The sequence below is a fragment of the Opisthocomus hoazin genome, chromosome 22 (genome assembly GCF_030867145.1).
Source record: "Opisthocomus hoazin isolate bOpiHoa1 chromosome 22, bOpiHoa1.hap1, whole genome shotgun sequence".
NCBI lineage: Eukaryota > Metazoa > Chordata > Aves > Opisthocomiformes > Opisthocomidae > Opisthocomus > Opisthocomus hoazin.
Window position 1 is genome coordinate 8,618,205 of NC_134435.1, and position 18,023 is coordinate 8,636,227.

The 18,023-nt window shown below is 44.5% G+C and overlaps 1 protein-coding gene across 8 annotated transcripts in view; it reads left to right on the plus strand.

Annotated features, from left to right (window-relative positions):
• The window catches only part of SGCD (sarcoglycan delta), a 359,505-nt gene that overhangs the window by 190,493 nt on the left and 150,989 nt on the right, over positions 1-18,023 (plus strand). The window lies entirely within an intron of this gene.

An 18,023-nucleotide genomic window follows, 5' to 3' on the forward strand; every position in this document is an offset into this window, starting at 1 on the left:
TTTTTTAGGTTGTTCAGCTTCACTTCAAAGGGAGTGAAGAAGTGTATATAATGTATATATTGCTGGTTACTTGTTATTCTCCTGGGGAAAAAACCAGTGTGACCAGATTCCGTGTTGGCTGCTCGATGTTAAATCAGTGCAGACCCGAAACCACGTTCATATTCCTGACATTTCCTCAAAGCGCTGATTTGGCAGCTCTTGACATTTGGATCAGTGACTAAACTTGTTTTCCTGTTGATAGCAACTCATCTGCAGTTAGAGCAAAACAAGGCTCCTCGACCTGACACATCTGCCTTTGCATTGAAAATAAATCCGAACGTTACAAGGTCATTTGAGAGCTGTCACTGGGAAAAAGATTTTGCTCTTAACCCTTATCCGGGTCAGTACTTCTTTACATTTCTATGGTCTTTACTTGGGGATCTGAAAGTGCTTTATAAATATTGGATGGCATTAGGTAATCTCTCCGCTGAGTTTGGTAAAACAGGATTTCCTTCATTCCGTACTTTAGACTCAGAGAAGTTAAGTGACTTGCCCAAAGCGGTCTGTGGTGGAGCTCCGGGTAAAATTTATGCTGCTAGCAGGTTGGCCTTTTTGTACTGTGGTGTGTATTAAAGGGATAATTAGCAGTTCTACTGATTCCAAGTTGAAATGAGATATAATTATGATTTATAAACAAGCTCAGCAACTGACAGGAGGGAGAGAGAATTATTATTAGAGGACAGTATGTAATTTTTTCCAGGATAACGCAGAAAGGGTGAGAGCGTCCAGCTGCTCCCCTTGCCACAATGACACTGGGGGCCGAAGGCAGGCGTGAGCCTGGTCCTGCTTGGGTCTGGCCGTTGAAGAGTGTTAGAATCCCTGTTTGCAACAGCCAGTGGCGTAGTCCTAACCCAGGCACCTCTCGGGGACATTTTTGGAGAGCCTGAAGAATGACATTTGGTGGTTACACTACTAAACTCCTGGCGCTGTACAGAGGCAGAAGATGATCCTGAAAAGGCTGACTTCATTAATCGTGTGATTCTGATCTCCCAGACAGTCATCTACATAATAGTTGTATTATATGTACTCTGCTCTGGCTTCACCTTAATCAGCCTCCTTATTGATGCTTGATTGGCAATTTTGCAATGTGGGATGAAATTCAGCTCCGCACTGAATCATGGGCCTGGAGTGAATGGTTCCTCTCAGCATGAACATATTTTTTGTCTGTAATATATCACTTTTGCATCAGCAATTCTCTACATGACCTCTTTACTTTTGATTTCCTATTTGCAATATCAGCTTTTTCAGACAAAATCAATGATGAGCAGTATAATTAATTTTTACATGTTTTAATTAAGTTTTCAGCTGCTCCAGTACTTTTCATTATCTTAGCGTGATCTCTTGCTGCAACTGAACATTACAATGAAAAACCTGTTGATTAAATAAAACATTATTTTAAAAGTCCCCTGCAAGTTGTTCAACTAATTAAAGTTCAGGGATGCAAAATGAAGATACCAGATATTGCACAAAGAAATGTCAGGTAGAGTGAGGCATTTGGAAGGTCTCAGTAGCCTACAAGAGCCTGGGGCTGATTCTGTCATTCCTGCAATGGTTTGTGTGTCATCTCATCATCCTTCTGATGTCTGATGCCATTTTCGAATAGCTGTAAGGCAGCATGGCGGATGCCTTGGTGAGATCTGCGGTCCCCAAGATGCTTGTGCAGGTCTGTGTGAAGGTGCACACTGGAAGTGTGCCAGAAGGACAGGAGGGCACCTAGAGAGGAAGGGGGAGCTGAAGCTCCCAGCTTTCAGACTGGATATAAGGAAGAAATATTTTATGATGAGGGTGGTGAAACACTGGAATGGGTTGCCCAGAGAGGTGGTCGATGCCCCATCCCTGGAAGCATTCAAGGCCAGGTTGGACGGTGCTCTGAGAAACCTGATCTAGTTGAAGATCTTGCTGCTTATGGCAGCGGGGTTGGGATAGATGATGTTTAAAGGTCCCTTCCAACCCAAAACATTCTATGATTCTAGAAGCTGATTTAATCTTTCTGGGACATTTCCTTGGGGCAGTTCTGTTTTTTGGCTCCACGAACTAATGCTGGGTAGTGGGATGGGGCACTGTTCCGTGTCTGGCAAGACCAGCACTGGCAAGTTCCCAGTGCAGGGTAGCAAATGCCATTTTTGTGGGACACCAAACTGGAGTTTGCCTGGTGGAAGATACTGTTGTCCTGGTCATGAGGCTGAAGGACACATTGTAAGTCATCGTGAGCTGAATTTGCAGTTTGAGCTGAGATCACCGATATTAAGATGGGATAATACAGAAAGATTTGAGTTCTTGGCAACTTTTGAAACACTGTGTTGCAGAAAAATACAAGTATTTAACTTGCTGCGAGATAGGAAAGAAATTGATGGAGCCTTGATTCTGCCAGGCTTTTTTTTTTTAGAGGAACTCACCTTACTCTATTTCACTAGTAAATTAGTCTGTTCGTTGGGTTCTTGGGTAGAAGACAGACATTGCTTAGCTGTTGCCTGCTTAATTATACCCTGTAATTTTGATTGGCAGTGGAACGTGCATTAAAAAGCAGCTGGAAATGTCTGTCAACTAGTTTAGAAACTGGTGAGGAATCTCTGTCTCCTGCAGCAGGTGCTTGCTGTGCTGCACCTCGCTCAAGGGGTGGGTGGGTGGATGGGGGGGGGAGGCCAGCAGCCTTCGCTCCGTTTTGAGCGGTCAGAAGCGTGAAGTCTAAACTCTGCTGCAGCTACTTTCAGCAAACGCTGAGTTCCCTCTCCAAATCGAGGGTTAAGCATGAAGAGCTTGTGTTTCTGTGTAAGGCATTAATTGGGATTCTTGTCTACCGGAGTGCACGTGAGGATGCTTTTATTGTGTTAACTCAAGATTCTTAAAAGCGTTTGGCTTTTATGTGTGGCTTTTATAACTGATGCTCAGTATTTCAGTAAATTGTGAGAGACTTCACATCATGAAGGTAAAGGCACTTTCAGTGACTTCTGGGAGGGGGGGGGAAGTAAAAGTGAACACATCAGATTGAAAGCTGTGAGCTGTAGAAAGAAAAATATTGAACATTAATGACACTGTGCGAAGTCAGAAGCTGTTAAAAATGGCAGGAAGACAGTTTGTGCAGAGACAAGCCGGTGCTTTCAAGGCCACCAGCCTCACCACAGTATTTGCCTTTCTTCATCCCCCATCTTTGTCCATGATGTTCTGCTGCTGCGTTGCTGGGCTAGCTCTCTCTCCTCTTGATCACACTGGTGCCGTGGGGGACAAAGTGAATGAAAAGACTGTCAAAACTATAATCTTTTTCCAGTGGTCGCTATTTCCTTGCTCTGGGAGTTTCATCCCAGGATAGTTTTCCCAGTGGTGAAAGCAGGACATTTGTGCAGTTTACCATGTATGCCGGGGAACCATGAGCCAGCGACTGGTGAGTGAATACCAGAGGCTGATGGACGTGAAAACTTGGGGAGAGGGTTAATGAACGTCACCAGCTCAGCAGACTTGTCCAGGTCAAGGTGATACAAGTTCTCATCCCTTCTTTGGACAGCATTACTCCAAGGTTTGTTGCCAAAAAGGAACAGAAGAGGGGGTGTATGTCCACTTGCTGGGATGCTGCCATCAGGTCTGGTGCAGGAGGGCAAAGGGAACGTGAGCTGTGGGGACAACACTGAGGGCAGTGCCATGATGTGCTGTTTGCAGCCAAATTACAGCTCTGGCTTTGACTGCAGCTCTCATTTTCAAAACTTTTAAATGGGCATAAAGTGCCATACAAAATAAGCCTGATTCTCCATTCAAAACAAGGAGTGTAGCTTACAAAGTGATTTAAATAACAGTCCTTTCAGAAATGTCTGTGCAACATGACTTGGGTGATTTACCTTATAACTGCTCAAAGCCAAGAGTGTAATGAAATTGTGAGCAGAAAAATTACTGTAGTGCTTTTTGCCTTTTGCTATCTGCTGATTTATTGGAAATGTCTTTCCTTCAAATAATTGTCTTGTTAACCCACGTGCTGCCAGCATCCTAGGAAAGAAAAGGTAGGGGAAAGAGAGGCAGTGAATGTCGTTCTGTAAGAGAGAGGAGTTTTGCAACGGCATGTCTCTGCTCTTCTGACATGGGCTGTTTAAACCCTAGACTTACATTGCAATAATAATGAGATATCCCCAGTGTTGGTTCTCTGCCCGGTTTGGGACTGCCTATGCATCTTCTCTTTGCAATTCAGGATCATGGGTTTGGATCTTCATGACTAAATTTCATGAGTAGCTACATCCTTTTTAATAGGGCTGGTAGCGATAGGACAAGGGGTAATGGTTTTAGAATAAAAGAGGGCAGATGCAGAGCAGATATAAGGAAGAAGTTTTTTACAGTGAGGGTGGTGAAACAGTGGCACAGATTGCCCAGAGAAGTTGGGGATGCCCCATCCCCAGAAACATTCAGGGCCAGGTTGGATGGAGCTCTGAGCAACCTGATCCAGTTGAAGATGTCCCTGCTCATGGCAAGGGGGTTGGACTGGATGACCTTTAAAAGTCCCTTCCAAACCAAACTATTCTATGATTCTGTGATCCTGCTAGTGCCGTACAGGCACTTAGAGTAGCAGAGGTGAGACAAAATACAGGGAACCTGTACCATATTAATATGGTCCTTGTGGTGTCTTACGGCAGTTATCTCACAGACAGCAAAGGACAGAGGAAGGAGGGGAACTCAGACCTGGCAGGGAGGCTTTGCTGTACCACACTTGCTTCCAGCTCCTGATACAAAAGCCTGACTGCCTGCAATCTTTTTTGGAAGAGACAGAAAATAAATTGCTGCTGTTGGAACATTTTATTTGCACTTGCAGAATATTCATCCAGGGAGCAAAGGAAGCACCAGAGGAGTGTGATGAGGGCTCGTTTTTTTCTTAACAAGCCAGTAGGAAATAATGCCAGAATCAGACACAGTGGAAGATTTTTGACAACATGGAAATTCCTCTTTGTGCATTGCCAGCTAATTCCAGCTCAGTGCGATTCCTCTCACCTTGAATCAACAGCAGCTCCCAGCACTGCTGCAATTTCTTAATCAGTGGCTATTCAGTACAGCTTCATCATTTGAACCTTTGCATTGTAGAGACAGACAGAGTGTGGCGGCTAAATAGCTCTTGTTTCTGTCCTGCTGGAAGATCACAAAGAGACAAATACTGGCAGAATTTCTGGATAGTGTCTTTGTTAGTTGGTATGTGTAAATTCTTTTGGAATGCTTCATTAAAGCTTTTTTTTTTTTTTAGGGAAAACAAGTAAAGTTGATGCAAAGAGGTGTCATTGATCTGAATACTTTTATACAGAAAATTAGATTATTTCTAGCTGTCAAAGTTTCTAGAATATTTTCCTGAAGAGATATTAGGGACTAAAAGTCTAACATATTTTGTTAGTTTGGGATAAATTTATGTACTGGAAGAAATGAGATTGTGTCTGAAATAACAGGCATGCGAATAAATGATGTTCCTTTTGAAGTGGATGTGTTCTCTGGTCTCTCAACATGCTTCAGGTCCACTTTGTGCTCTACTGGTTTCAGACATTGTGTTGTCTGTCTCCCACTTTCTGTGCACACGTGTGTCTGCATCAACAGATGGAGACCGTGTTCATGGCACAGCAGTGGCAGATTTTGTAGCTTCATCTGTTTCTCACTGTCATGAGACTGAGCAGGCATCTGCTAGTTATTTCTGGTGGACATCCGAAAAGGAGGTTGAAGGATACAAAAAACAACCTGGCTTCAGGTTTTGAAAAGTACGTAGGCTAAAGACAGGGTCATGGCCACTGTTTCTCGTCTCAGTTACACAAGTTTTAGGGTCCTGTGCTGTTTATAGGCTTCTGCTGTAAAACTATACCTGTGTTTTTTGTGTGTTTTGGCCTTTGTTATGCTCAGGCTACAGCACAAATAGAATTTCATGCATGTGAAGTCCCACTGATTTCATAGCTTTCTGTTTCCATGTGAAGGGTGTGTGTATGCAAATCCATAAAAATCTACACAAAGCAAGTCCCGAAAGATGAGCTGAGGCCTTCACGGGGAGACTTAAAATAGTTTTCCAAGAGGCTGTAAACTGTGCAGAAGAAATGAACCCTGAGACAAGAGCTGCTGATTGCAGGAAAGAATTCAGACCGTGTCTAGAATTTTCCTGGTAGGAGTTAAGGAATGGTCTGTAGGTAGACATCACATGAGGGTTGGCTCAGCAGTTGTAGAAGCTTTAGCCAAAGAAATGGTCCAGCTGCAACAGTCTTCATAATTGCAAGACTGAGGCAGAGTGTGACTCGCAGCCTGACTGCCTTGGGCTTGCTACTGAAGGTGAACTGCCAGGGGAAGGGCACAGAGAGAGAAGTCAAGGCATCACTGGCCGTGCAAGGCGGCTGTCTTAATGTGACAGGATTCAGGAAAAGTTTTCTATCCCATCTGCAACCTCTGAAAGATGAGAATGCACAGATGTTCTTCATTCTCTAAAACAACACAGAAACACTCTTGAAAGTGTTTTGGGGCTCCTTGTTTCAGCTTTCTGTCTTCGCGCGAAAGGCAGGGCTGAGAAGATGGAAGGGAGGAGGAGTGCGAGGAGGAGGCAACTCAAGAAGCTCATCTTCAGTGGTAGTGGATATCTTTCTCCTGGAAAAGCGATTGTATTGTTAAGGTTTGGCACAAGTCCTTGAGGTGTGTTTTGGGGCTGGATATAAATATGGGGCCACCTGGGACAAGGAAAAAAGTAGCAACCCCTGTAAAATTATCAGGTGATCCTTGGAAACTGCTCTCCACACGCAGAAATGGGCTGTGAATAGGTTGGCGGTATAGCCTCTTGAAAAGCTCACTGAGCTTGGACTCTGATCAAGATAGTCAAGGCAGGTTGAAGAGGCCCCGAGACACATGGAATTTGACACTGAGTTATTTTTTTCCCTAAGTAAGAGAGTGGCAGCTTGTGGGAGAAGAATAGTGAGCATTCAAAGTCTTGTAAATATATGTTATGCCTCAAAGTTGTGTTAGAAGGGGAATTTTTCCGCAACCTGGCCAATTAGGCGAAGTGATAAATATTTGCATTCACAGATGCCCTGTAATCCTTGCTCTGAGAAAAAAGGAAAGACAGAACAAGATTTTGAATTCGCTACTTGCTAAAAAAAAAGGACTTCGGGCTGCGCGCAGATTCTTGCTTAATCTTTGTGGCATTCGCTGTTTCATTGGACTTTTTTTCTGCACCTTCCATTGATGTCTGGTAGATGGCATTAGCGTATAACAAATTTCTGAAGTCCTTTTCTTATTGGAGGGGTTTTATTTTTCATCCATTTTACAGATAATAATGCTGTCTTATTCAGGCTATGCCGCTTTAAAGCATTTTTTTTTACTCAGGGTTTCAGTTATGTTTTGACTAAATGCTTGTTTCACTCAACGTGCCTTTTTTCCTCCTCCTTGTGCCATATAATTATTATTTCTTTTGGAGGCCATCAATCACTCAAAAAGAAAACAAACTTGATATCTTCGGCTTACTCTGAATTTAGAAGCTCTGTTATACTGTGCATTGTTTATATGCAGTGCCATATTTATTTCACATTCTTCAGGCTTAGAAACAGGGAAAGCACTCTGAAGGAAGAAGAAAAATTGCTCACCGAGAGAGAAGAGAAGATCAGATACTCAGAGCAGTGAGTAGAGGTGCTTGTATATGTGGTGGAAGACATATTGGGCTGCTCTGGAGAGACAGCAGAGAAGAGCTCCATAAATATCTTTTATCTTTTTTTAGTACACATAAGCATTTTTAGCTAATTTTTTGCTCTCCTAGGAAAATTAATAGGACTTCCATGACACAAGGGCCATTTTGCATAGGAAGACAGGCAGTTATTTATCATCTCCTAGGGATTTTCTTTATCTGGACCAGGTTTCACCCACTATGGCAATACGGTTTATGAGTCTGCCAGTAGCCTTAGCTTCATCGATAGGTAAGACATCTTTCGTGCTGAGATGTACATATTCATCCTTGCTTTTAGCTTCAAGAAGCAGCTAACGTTATGAGCAAACATTTCAGTTAAATGCTGGTTGAAAGCTATTTGGAGCAGTGGACCACAAGCGCGCTACTTTTTTTGCCACATTCTTCCCACTGTGGAAAAAAAGAAGTCTAATTTTCTTCATAAATAAGCAGGCTTCCAACAAAAATCAACAGTTTCATAATCAGTTTCTTCTCAGAACAAGCCAAAGCCCTTAGTTCTCCAAGCTTTGCATAACAGTAGCAGAAGGGAAAACAGGAGTGCGAGAGAACTGTTTTGTGGGCAAAGTAATGATTTTAAATAATCCTCAGGAGGTATCTGCTTATGAAGACCATCCTTGACAGATCAGATATGCTTGATATCAAATGACTGAAAAATGATAGAGATATCTTTGAGATTAATTTTGTATAAAGAGTATATAGTTGCAAAACATCCTAAGCACCAGGTTTTATTGAATCTGTGTAATTATGGGCAAATCATCAGCATAATTTTCTTGCATTTTCAACCACATTTTCTTGAGTGAAGTATTTAAGATAATTATAAAGAAATGCTAGCACGTAATTGTGACAGATTTTGTATTTAAGGAATCCTTGGGTTTGTCTTTATATAGCAATCCAAATAATTTAGGATAGACAAGGCCCTGTCTCTGGGCCCTGATGCATGAGGCATTATCGTGGTGCAGACCTGCCAGCCCTTACTCTCCAGGCGTGGTCCCAGCCTGTGTGCGTGGACTGACCGTTTGCACCTCTGCTCCCCTTGGGCAGAGGGTGCTGTGCCATCCAGCTAGAGAGTCTGGCCCTAACTCTCACAGCTTTAAGGTTGGCAGGAGTTTAAATGGGCAGCCTGGCTTAGTTTTCGAAGTACATAGGAGACATGGAGATTAGACGTTAGACTGGATATTAGGAAAGACTTCTTTACTGAAAGAGTGGTCAGGCATTGGAACAGGCTGCCCAGGGAAGTGGTGGAGTCACCAGCCCTGGAGGTGTCCAAAAATCGTGCAGATGTGGCACTTCAGGACATGGTTTAGTAAGCATAGTGGTGTTGGGTTGACGGTTGGACTTGGTGATTTTAGAGGTCTTTTCCAATCTTAATGATTCTATGTTTCTGTGATTCCAAGCGTAAGGCTGATTGCCTTCTGGTGCTCATTGAAAGAAGTCACTGAAGCAGGTGTTCTGTGAAGTATTTTATTTGTGGGTTACTCCAGTTGTTTGTGGGTAGAATTGGATGTAATGTGAGTTACATAAAATGCTCATGTAAGCGTCTATTACAGAAACTACTTAAGACGCGGCTTATGCTCAAAGGCTTTGTTTGAGTGGGGGCTGCCGGTTGGGTGCATCCACCATCCCCAGAGCCTGCGGTTGCTCCTTCAGCAGCCCAGTGCAGCCATGGGTCCCAGCCAGCACCGTGCTGGTGTTGCACAGGCTGATCTGCTCACACGCTCCTTGGCAAGAGTCAGGAATTACTCAACTTTTGTAGAACTGGTGCGGCAAATGCGTTTTCCCCAGTGCTGAAGCCAATTCAGGGTTCACTGCATCACCAAAGAACTGACGGGGCCTGATTTTGCCCCAGTGACAATCTCTCATCATAAGGTGCTTACAAATCCTTTATCGAGATGTGCGAGGCTTAAGCATCACTTAAATATTTGGTGCTCACTGCATTGCAGTGGGCGAAGAAATGCAACGCATGTATTCTGGTCACCAGCTTTATTTTTTTTTTAATAGCTTCCAAAACATGTAGGTTTTGAGCGCATGTGTCTGAGAGATGTCTTGGTGCCTGCAAGCATTCCTCGTTGCAAAATACATGGACAGCTTGAGTGTACAGCAGATGAGGAATGTGTGTGGGTGTATTTCTGTCCTTCTGCCTGCAACAACCTGCAACTTTGAGCATAAAGGTGTCACTTCGGTAGACAGCAGCGGGGCTTGCTGAAACCTTTCAAAGGAAGATTGACTAATTTCACATGGGGATCACCATCTGTCTGAAACGTGTGCCGACCTGCTGTAGCTCAGCAATGTTTACTTGGTTTCTGAGGCTGGCAGATGGAGGTGCCCTTGCCGGAGTTTCTCTGAATCTCCCCAGTTTGTTATTTCCCCTCTCTCTCCCCTTCCATCTTTATGGTGGTCTTCTGTTATTATTTGCAGGCGGGTTGTCTTACAGCTGTTATTGCACCTTTCCTTGGCCTCTGTCATCTCTTACACAGTTACTGAAATAGTGCTGATTGTGGACTGCTATCCGGTATAAAAATAGCACGTTGTTATAATGTAGAGCATTAAAATTCATAGACTGTAGCCAGCCTGTTCTTTGCGCTTTCTGGACGGGCCTGTTAACCTTTGAGAGATTTGCTGTGGAATTCCAGCTGTAGAATAATAAAAACAGGTAAGTGAAAAGGAGCCCTACTGGGAGAAAGTTTATGCGCTGGGATGATAAACCCATAAAACTCTGGGGCTGTTCCAGACCGTGCTCCCAGCAGCATCCCCTGCAAACACTCACGTTCCCCCACCGCTCTCCTGTGAAGCCTGACTACCTGGGTGACTGAGGTGAAAAGAAATGCACCGGCTCTGCTGGTGCGTGGCGGGGAGATCGGTTTAACCTCCGCGTGGCAGGAGGGATGGAGACGTCTGTAGAAGGAGGGGGCTTCGCTCAGCAGCGCCGGTGCGAGTGCAGGGCAGTGCTGCTCGTACGAGGGGGAGGATGCTCGCTTGCTGGAGCCGCGTGTTGAGAAACGCTTAACCGCTGCCTGCTCAGACAAGAGCTGTTGCTGCAGATTTCGCATCTAATCCCACTGTAGCAATATATTACTTATTACTTAAATATCACTCTACTTAAATACACGTATATGTTTTCACACACAGTTGGGAGGAAATGCTATGCATTGGTTTCTCTCGTGCTGATCTTCTGTAAGGCAGGGGGTTACAAAAACATTAAGCCTTTTATTAGATCGTCTTTGCATTTGGAAGCAGGTTTTGTGGGAAAGGGATTTAATTTTTCGTTTCGCCTGTTTCCCGCCTTGGTGGAGGGAGGGTTTACTCCAGCTTGAGTATGCTCCTAATGCACAGAAACTGAGAAGGCAGGACATGTCTGAGCGATGAGAATAACCCCCACGGGCACCTGGAAACAAGACAAAATCAGATAAGCTTTTTTTAATTACCAGTTAGTGATTTCATAGAGTTAAACTGTAAGTGCAAATACATCTCTGAGTGAGGGATAGCATGAAGACGGTGCTACTCTTTGAGAAGCATCTGCATAAGCTTTTGTCTGTCATTTGGGGGGAAAAGTAGGCAGTGAAGTCCCTCGTGTTTTAGATTGCAACAGCTCTCTCGCCTTCCCAACAGCTGTTTTGCCCAAAAAGTAAGTCTAGGTGCAAGACACAAAGCCTCTCTCTCTCCTTTCCTCTCCTTGCCCTCACTCCCTTTGTGATTCTCATTGGACAACATCAGGAAATCCAGGTGGGTATTTTTAGCCTGAAAGAAGGGAGAATGTAGGGCAGAAATGATGTTACCATTAATCACAGCAGCAATGAAATTTCACTCCAAAATATACGAATGAGACAAGGTTTTCCCTGTGTCCTACTAATGAAAAAAAGATCCTATTGCTGCCAAACTGTTAGGGTCACTGTGCTCACGGGTAATCCAAGGCTATAATTATAAGGGTATAGGAGAAAAAGATGGGGCCAAGGACCAAGCTGTATGTTGACTCTCAACTCTGCCGAGGCAGGGACAGGACATTTGTTTCCCTCTCTTCCATGCTCTTATGGGACTGAACATTTTTACACTCATCCTTAGTGTGGGTCTTCTGGCTCGCACAGGTTTGGAAGCAGCAGCAGCCCTCTCCAACCCTGCAGTGAGGGCTAAGCCTTGCCTGCTGCTGAGTTAGATAAATATTTGGAAGAGGACAGCAGACCAACTGCAGACGGTCCCATCAACTTTCTTGGACATTGCAGCGCTTACGGCTGCTGTTGAACATGCAGGACAAACCCCTATCCCAGGCTCCAAGAAACTGGTTAGGTATGGGAAAGCACAAGGAATCTTCTCAGAAATGGAGAGGTAACAGCTACAGCGATACAGGGATCTCCCAGTTCAGTGCTTTTTCCCCTTTGCGACATCACATCCTGCCAATAACTGAAGCAGAGATGCTGAGATTGAGAGGCCATCGCGCAGATCTCTGTAGATAAATCTGAGTCTGGAATTTTTGCACAATGGCCTTTTCATGGCCCTTGGAGTAAACATCCTCACAGATACGCCTCTACCATATTGAGTTCTCTGGCAAAGGTCAGGCGTGATTACTGACATACAAACATGCATTTATTTCTCAGGCCATTACATCTTTTTTCCTTCCCTCTGGCTCACACTTTCTGCACAATCTCAGTGTAGCTTAGCGTTCCTATCAATTTGCTTTTTAAACTTTCTCTGTTAAAACTCAAAATATGTGAGTATATATGCGTGTGTGCGTTTATATATAAGCATAATTATTCTTTACTCTGCTCCATCTCCAAGTATCTGCGTGCTGTCATGAGCTGCTTTGTGAACAGTATGTATCTTATCACCTCTTGCAGAATATAAGCAGAGAGAAAGAATTTGCAAAATTTGGCCACAGATTGCTCATCATTTTGATTACCAAAACTGCTGTCTCCTGGCTTCTTATTCTAGAGTGGATGTTTTATACCAGGTTTTAGCCTGGTGGTGAGTGTTGTCATGGGAAGATGAGGGCAAGAGTTCTCTTTTGGATCAGATATGATGTATGAAGGTTGCTGCTGGTCATCTCCGGAGGCTCACGCGATCGTTGAGAAGTCTTCGTGGGCAGAAGGACACACCACGGCTTGTTAAAACAGACGGCAATGGCCAGGGCTGCTCACGGACCGACAGGCTGCCTTGTTAGGGTTCTGCAAGAGTCCTGCTAATTTCTTTGTAAAAATACAGATATGCTGTTTACGAAAATTGTTCTGCCGAGCCAAATTTGGGTGCATCAGGTGGTGTTAAACTTGGTGATATAATAGGGTTTCTAAGTGAAGGAAAAACAGCCGGGAGTGCAAAGGGAAAGATTGCTCTGCACAGACTGCTGAACGGCGCGGCTTGACCAGCAACCGCGCTCCGCATTAAACATCAGCAGCACGGCATATGCACACCCCAGAAATCCCCACCGCAATAGACCTGGCAGAGAAACTGAAGCTTTCCCCCCAGAAGATGATTATTGCAGGCCTGAGGTGAAGATTTGTCTGCGCTGGGGCATGTGTCTGAGCGAAGCTTAGAGAGCAGCTTGTGCCTCAAACCTGATTTCTGAAAGAACGAAGGGTGAGGCTGCTCAGATAAGGGTAGTAAATTTGAATACTGTTAAGACTTTAATAAAAGAACAATTATTGGCCTCACCAACTGAATATTGGCTCTTATGTCTGTATGAAGTTAATCTTCACGGTGATTTTTTCTTTCTTCAGTTTCTTACGCCAGAGGGGGAGAAGCTGGGGAAGGGGCACATCTTTGTGTGGTGACACCCATCCTGCTCCCTTGTCGTGCTGCAAATGAAGAGGCTCTTTTGTTTGTCAATGAAGACCTTTCTGATTATTGATAAATCATTTCTGGATGGGGAGTATGACACGTGCTGGCTGGAAGAACAGGGCTCTGTAATGGTAATATTGCATTGAAATTACAGCCCACCTAGTTTGAGAATGATTCAGGATAATTACATTAATGTTGCCGGAGAAATGAAAAGGAACACTTTCCATTTTACCTATTAACAAGCTCTACTGGCTTTAAATTATTTCTGAGAAGGGCCTGCAAATGGCTGAAGTGATCAGAATAATTACAAAGCAGTGGCGGGGAGGGCTGGATGAGGTCCTGGCTGTGGCTCTTTGGCTGACAGGTAAACGCTGCTGCTGTTGTGGAAAAAGGAGCACGGCACCGAGCTTTCTGGTCAGGCACACTGCAGTCTGCAGGTGGGCTCAGGGGGTCGGCAGGTCTTGGACCCTAGGGAGAAAATAGCCATTAGGAGTAGCTTGCTCTCAGTGCAGGTGCAACACATCAGCCTGTGCAATGTTAAACACAAGCCTGCTGTTGTTCCAGCACACTGGATGCTTGAATTTCCATCCTCCATCCGCGGTGTTTTCTGCAGCTCTCCTGAGCCTCTGCCGTGGGAGATCTACCTGTGCCTTTGGTGATGACTTTTTGCCACTTTGATCCTTGTCTCGTAGCAGCGACAGAGATGCTGATGTTTCTGAACTCCAGACCCTGAGCAGCAGCTGTCTGGGTCTGGCCTCTCATAAAAGCTCAGTCTTTCGCCTCCTCAAGCCCTTCACCTGAACTCATGTTGTGTTTTCAACATTGTGCAAGCGACACTGACTGCTGCCGTGACCTCCCATTCCCCAGCTCACCTGTAAAATCACTGTGAAACCAGGACTTTTTGTTGGGTTTCCCTTGGTTTGTTTATGTCATCGTACTGTTTGCTAGCTCCAGGTGAATAGGAGGAGCAAAATTTAGTACTTAGTTCTAAATAACTAAGTGTCGTGTGAAGCAAGGTCTCCTCCTGTGGGTCACCTCTGTTGTTATTGGAGCTTCGTGAAATTCCGAGCATCCTTGAATGCCTGTCTGCGAGAGCAGGGCCACAGCTGCGTTAGCTCTGCCTCTCTTTGTCTTTGCTTTCTGAAAATTAGAAGATCTTGCATCTCGTAACCAGTCCTGTATTTGTAGCTTCTTACTAAAATGTAGCTGTGTTTATCTCCTCTAAAGAAACTAGAGCAGTGGGTGAGGCTGCAGGCGCTGCGGGTCTGGCTGCTCCCAGCACATGGCTGCGTGCACAGACAGTCGCTTACTCCCCAGGCACACTCACAACAGGCTCCTTACAGCCGAACACACACACACGAGTGCTTTTTCATTTTCTCCCATTTCCTTTTCACTGGTCCGACAAGCCCGTCTCAGCCCTGCGTGTGATTACCTGATGACCTGTGTGCCTCCATTCATTCGCAGCTGCGGCACTTAAATGGGATTTTGCTCCCTACCATCACATCAGACCTTTGTTTTCTGCACACACACGATGGGAAGCATTCCTCTCCTGCAACTCCTGCCATTAGCTAAACAAATTTGGGGAACCCCCACCTCCCCTCCCTTTCTCGTTACATTGCTCTCCATCCTCTCTGCATGCTTTGGGCTGGGCGAATCCGTCAGGAATGCCGATCGCCGCCTTCCCACAGCTTGCTGCTCCTGACCCACAGCAGTTAGCTTTCTAATCCATCAGCTACCTTCATTCTGCATTTAAGGAGACGGAGCTCCAATGAGTCTTGGCTTCTGGCTTTACACATGTGTACGCAGAGATCTGTTACATGAGTCCAAAGCTGAGGATGATTTAAAATAATGATAATTAGGCAGATGGTTTCTTTCAGTTGAGAGTTTGAAAATATTTGAGCATTTATGTTTATTCTGTTGTGATACTTCAAGAGATTTAACAGATTTAAAAAGAGTAATTTGGAGGGAAAGCTCCAACAAGGGATTGCTTAGTTATCTCCTTCAGATATTAAAAATTTCATTTTGACTTCTTCCTCCACTCCAGGTGCATGCACACCTGCATTTACATGCTGATTCTTTCTGCACATTGGTTTTCCCCTGATTTTCATAGGAAGGTTTTGGGAATGTTTCAGCAAGTCCCTGAAAATCTGCTCGGTATGAAAAACTGGTGAGTTTTGGTTTGTATGCAAATAGGTATTAACAGTTAAACGGAATTGGGTATGAATATTGCTAAGTCAGCGGTAAATACTAAATCATTTTCAGCTGCTTCTAGAAAATGCTGGATGCCAAAATGCAGGACAGGTATCAATGGTAGAGAAGGAACTCTCCTTCCTCCCTTTTGTAGGGGTCTCCTATTTCCTGGTGTAGAAATTCAGGGATCCAGGTGGAGTGGCTCTCCTGCACAAGAGGGAAGTCCTTACACGTTGCAGTCTCCAGCTGCAAAGGTATTGGAGTTGGGGGGAGGGAATTTGTTTTTATCTTCCCAAAGAGCTCTAGTAGGTTTTTTAATCCTCATAACCCTGCCAGTATTAAGAAATAATAGCAGTTACGATGCAAGATAGTTATGTCGACATCAACTTAAGTTTTACGCTTGCAAGGTACATACCTTTTTGGTAGCGCTGGCAGTAATACAGATGATAGCTCAATAAGAGAAAAACAGAACATTCCCTGAGCCACAGTTCTGGTGCTTGAAGCATCTTTAAACCCTGTATCCAAATGAGAAGGAGATAAAAACAACCTAGTCAAAGTGGCTTAGCTTGAAGGAGCATTTTATGTGTTACTTGATGACAAAATAGTTAGGCATTAATGCAGTTTACAGTAAGACACCCTTAAGTTATCAGTGAGGCTGCTGTGATGCCTGACAGATTTAATGTAAATATTTATAGACTTGGCCTACTAATTATGCCAATGGAAAAAATGCAGTATTAATGCTGTCACCTCCCCATGTCTCTACCTGCCAGCACGCTGCCAGCTTGCATAAATATGCTGAAGATAGAAAGTATGGCACATAAACAGAAGAGATCATTTACATTTTTAATAAGGGATTAAGTTATCTCCAGCAGTAATTCCAGCCTGTGGTCCACAGACGTATGGGAGGCCTGTAGACTATTCCCAAGGGAACTGTGAAAAATGACAGAAAAAGAGAGGTTTGTGTAGGGTACATAGACATCTTTCTCTGAAATTGTTAAAGGTGTATGCTCTTCCTTTGGCAAATGTTTAGGGGTCCACACACTGAGAAAAATTTGAAAACCATTGATTTAACGTTTTTTTTGTAAAGAACTCAATAATTTCAAAGTGCCATACTGCCATGTGGTAAATGATTTGACTGTTGGTCCTGCCAGAGCCAGGCTGCCATAAGAAGTCCTGGACCACAAAGCACTGAAGCATGTGCTTAACTCAAAACACACGTCGATCCGCTAAAGTCACTGCCGGTCACCATACGTCACTGGTTTGCTGAATAAAGGCCATGGGGAAATTTAAAACAGAAGGCAAGGACAGCTATCATCTTGCAAACAGCTCTGCAGATGCCCGATTGTCTTGTACAACGGAAAATCTAATTATGTGAATCTGCAGTTTGCATTTTTTTCTGTTTCAGTTTATTTATACTAAGAGACTCCAAAGGTTTTAGGCGCCGTTGGTTTCAGCCGTTGCTGGATGCCAACCCAAAGAGTATCATCATTGCCGTTGATAGCTCTCCTGATTTGCCATCCAAACGTCTGTGGTTTCTGTTCTGGCACGAGCAGGCTCCTCACAAGCTGTGCAAATAAGTCTGAAATGCTGTCACCAGTGGTTGTACGTCTGCAGCTTGCGTGCGTGCCTTGCGCTTGGCTTATAGCCTTGAAAACTGGGGCAGAATGACCGGGTGGCTTCCTATTGTCTTCTGCAAAATAGCATCTCGTTCCGCATACGGCCCCGCTGAGGTCGGTGCAGTGGGGGTGCTGGTCCAGGTTGCCGGAGTCTGGCATTGCCAGAGCGCGTGGGCGATATTGCCGAGCGACGTGTGGCTCTCTGCAGGAGTTAAGAAAGCAGCATTTTTGGTAGCAGGGCAGGTTGCAGGTGAAGGCCATGCGTGGTGTTACCACAGCAGTTCTCAGAACAGGTTGGATGGATGAAGTCCTGCAGGCTTGCCCCCCAGGCAACCCATGTGGATTTTGGAAGATCTCATTGCTGGTGCACAAAAGGCAGATCTCACCTTCGTACGGTAAATGAGACCTCACTACAGACCTAATCCACAACCCATGGAAGGCAACAGGCTTCCTATGGCTTTCAGTGAGCTCTGGATCAGATCGTGCATAAGGTGCTCAACCATTTCCAATCCCCAGCTGCATTTGTCTCTTGTAAACACTCCATCTGGATGCTGCACCTCTATAAATCACAGCACAGAATAACCTGGTAGAAGTAGAGTGTACGGTTTTGAAAAGAAACATTAAGAGGGAAAAATATAACTCTCTCTCTTTAAACTGTCTCTTTTCTGTATTGTTACCTTGACAACTCTGCTGCTGTGTTTCATCTTTGGTGGGACTTAGCCGTGGTGGAATAAGGGGGACATCCATGTGTGTTTCCA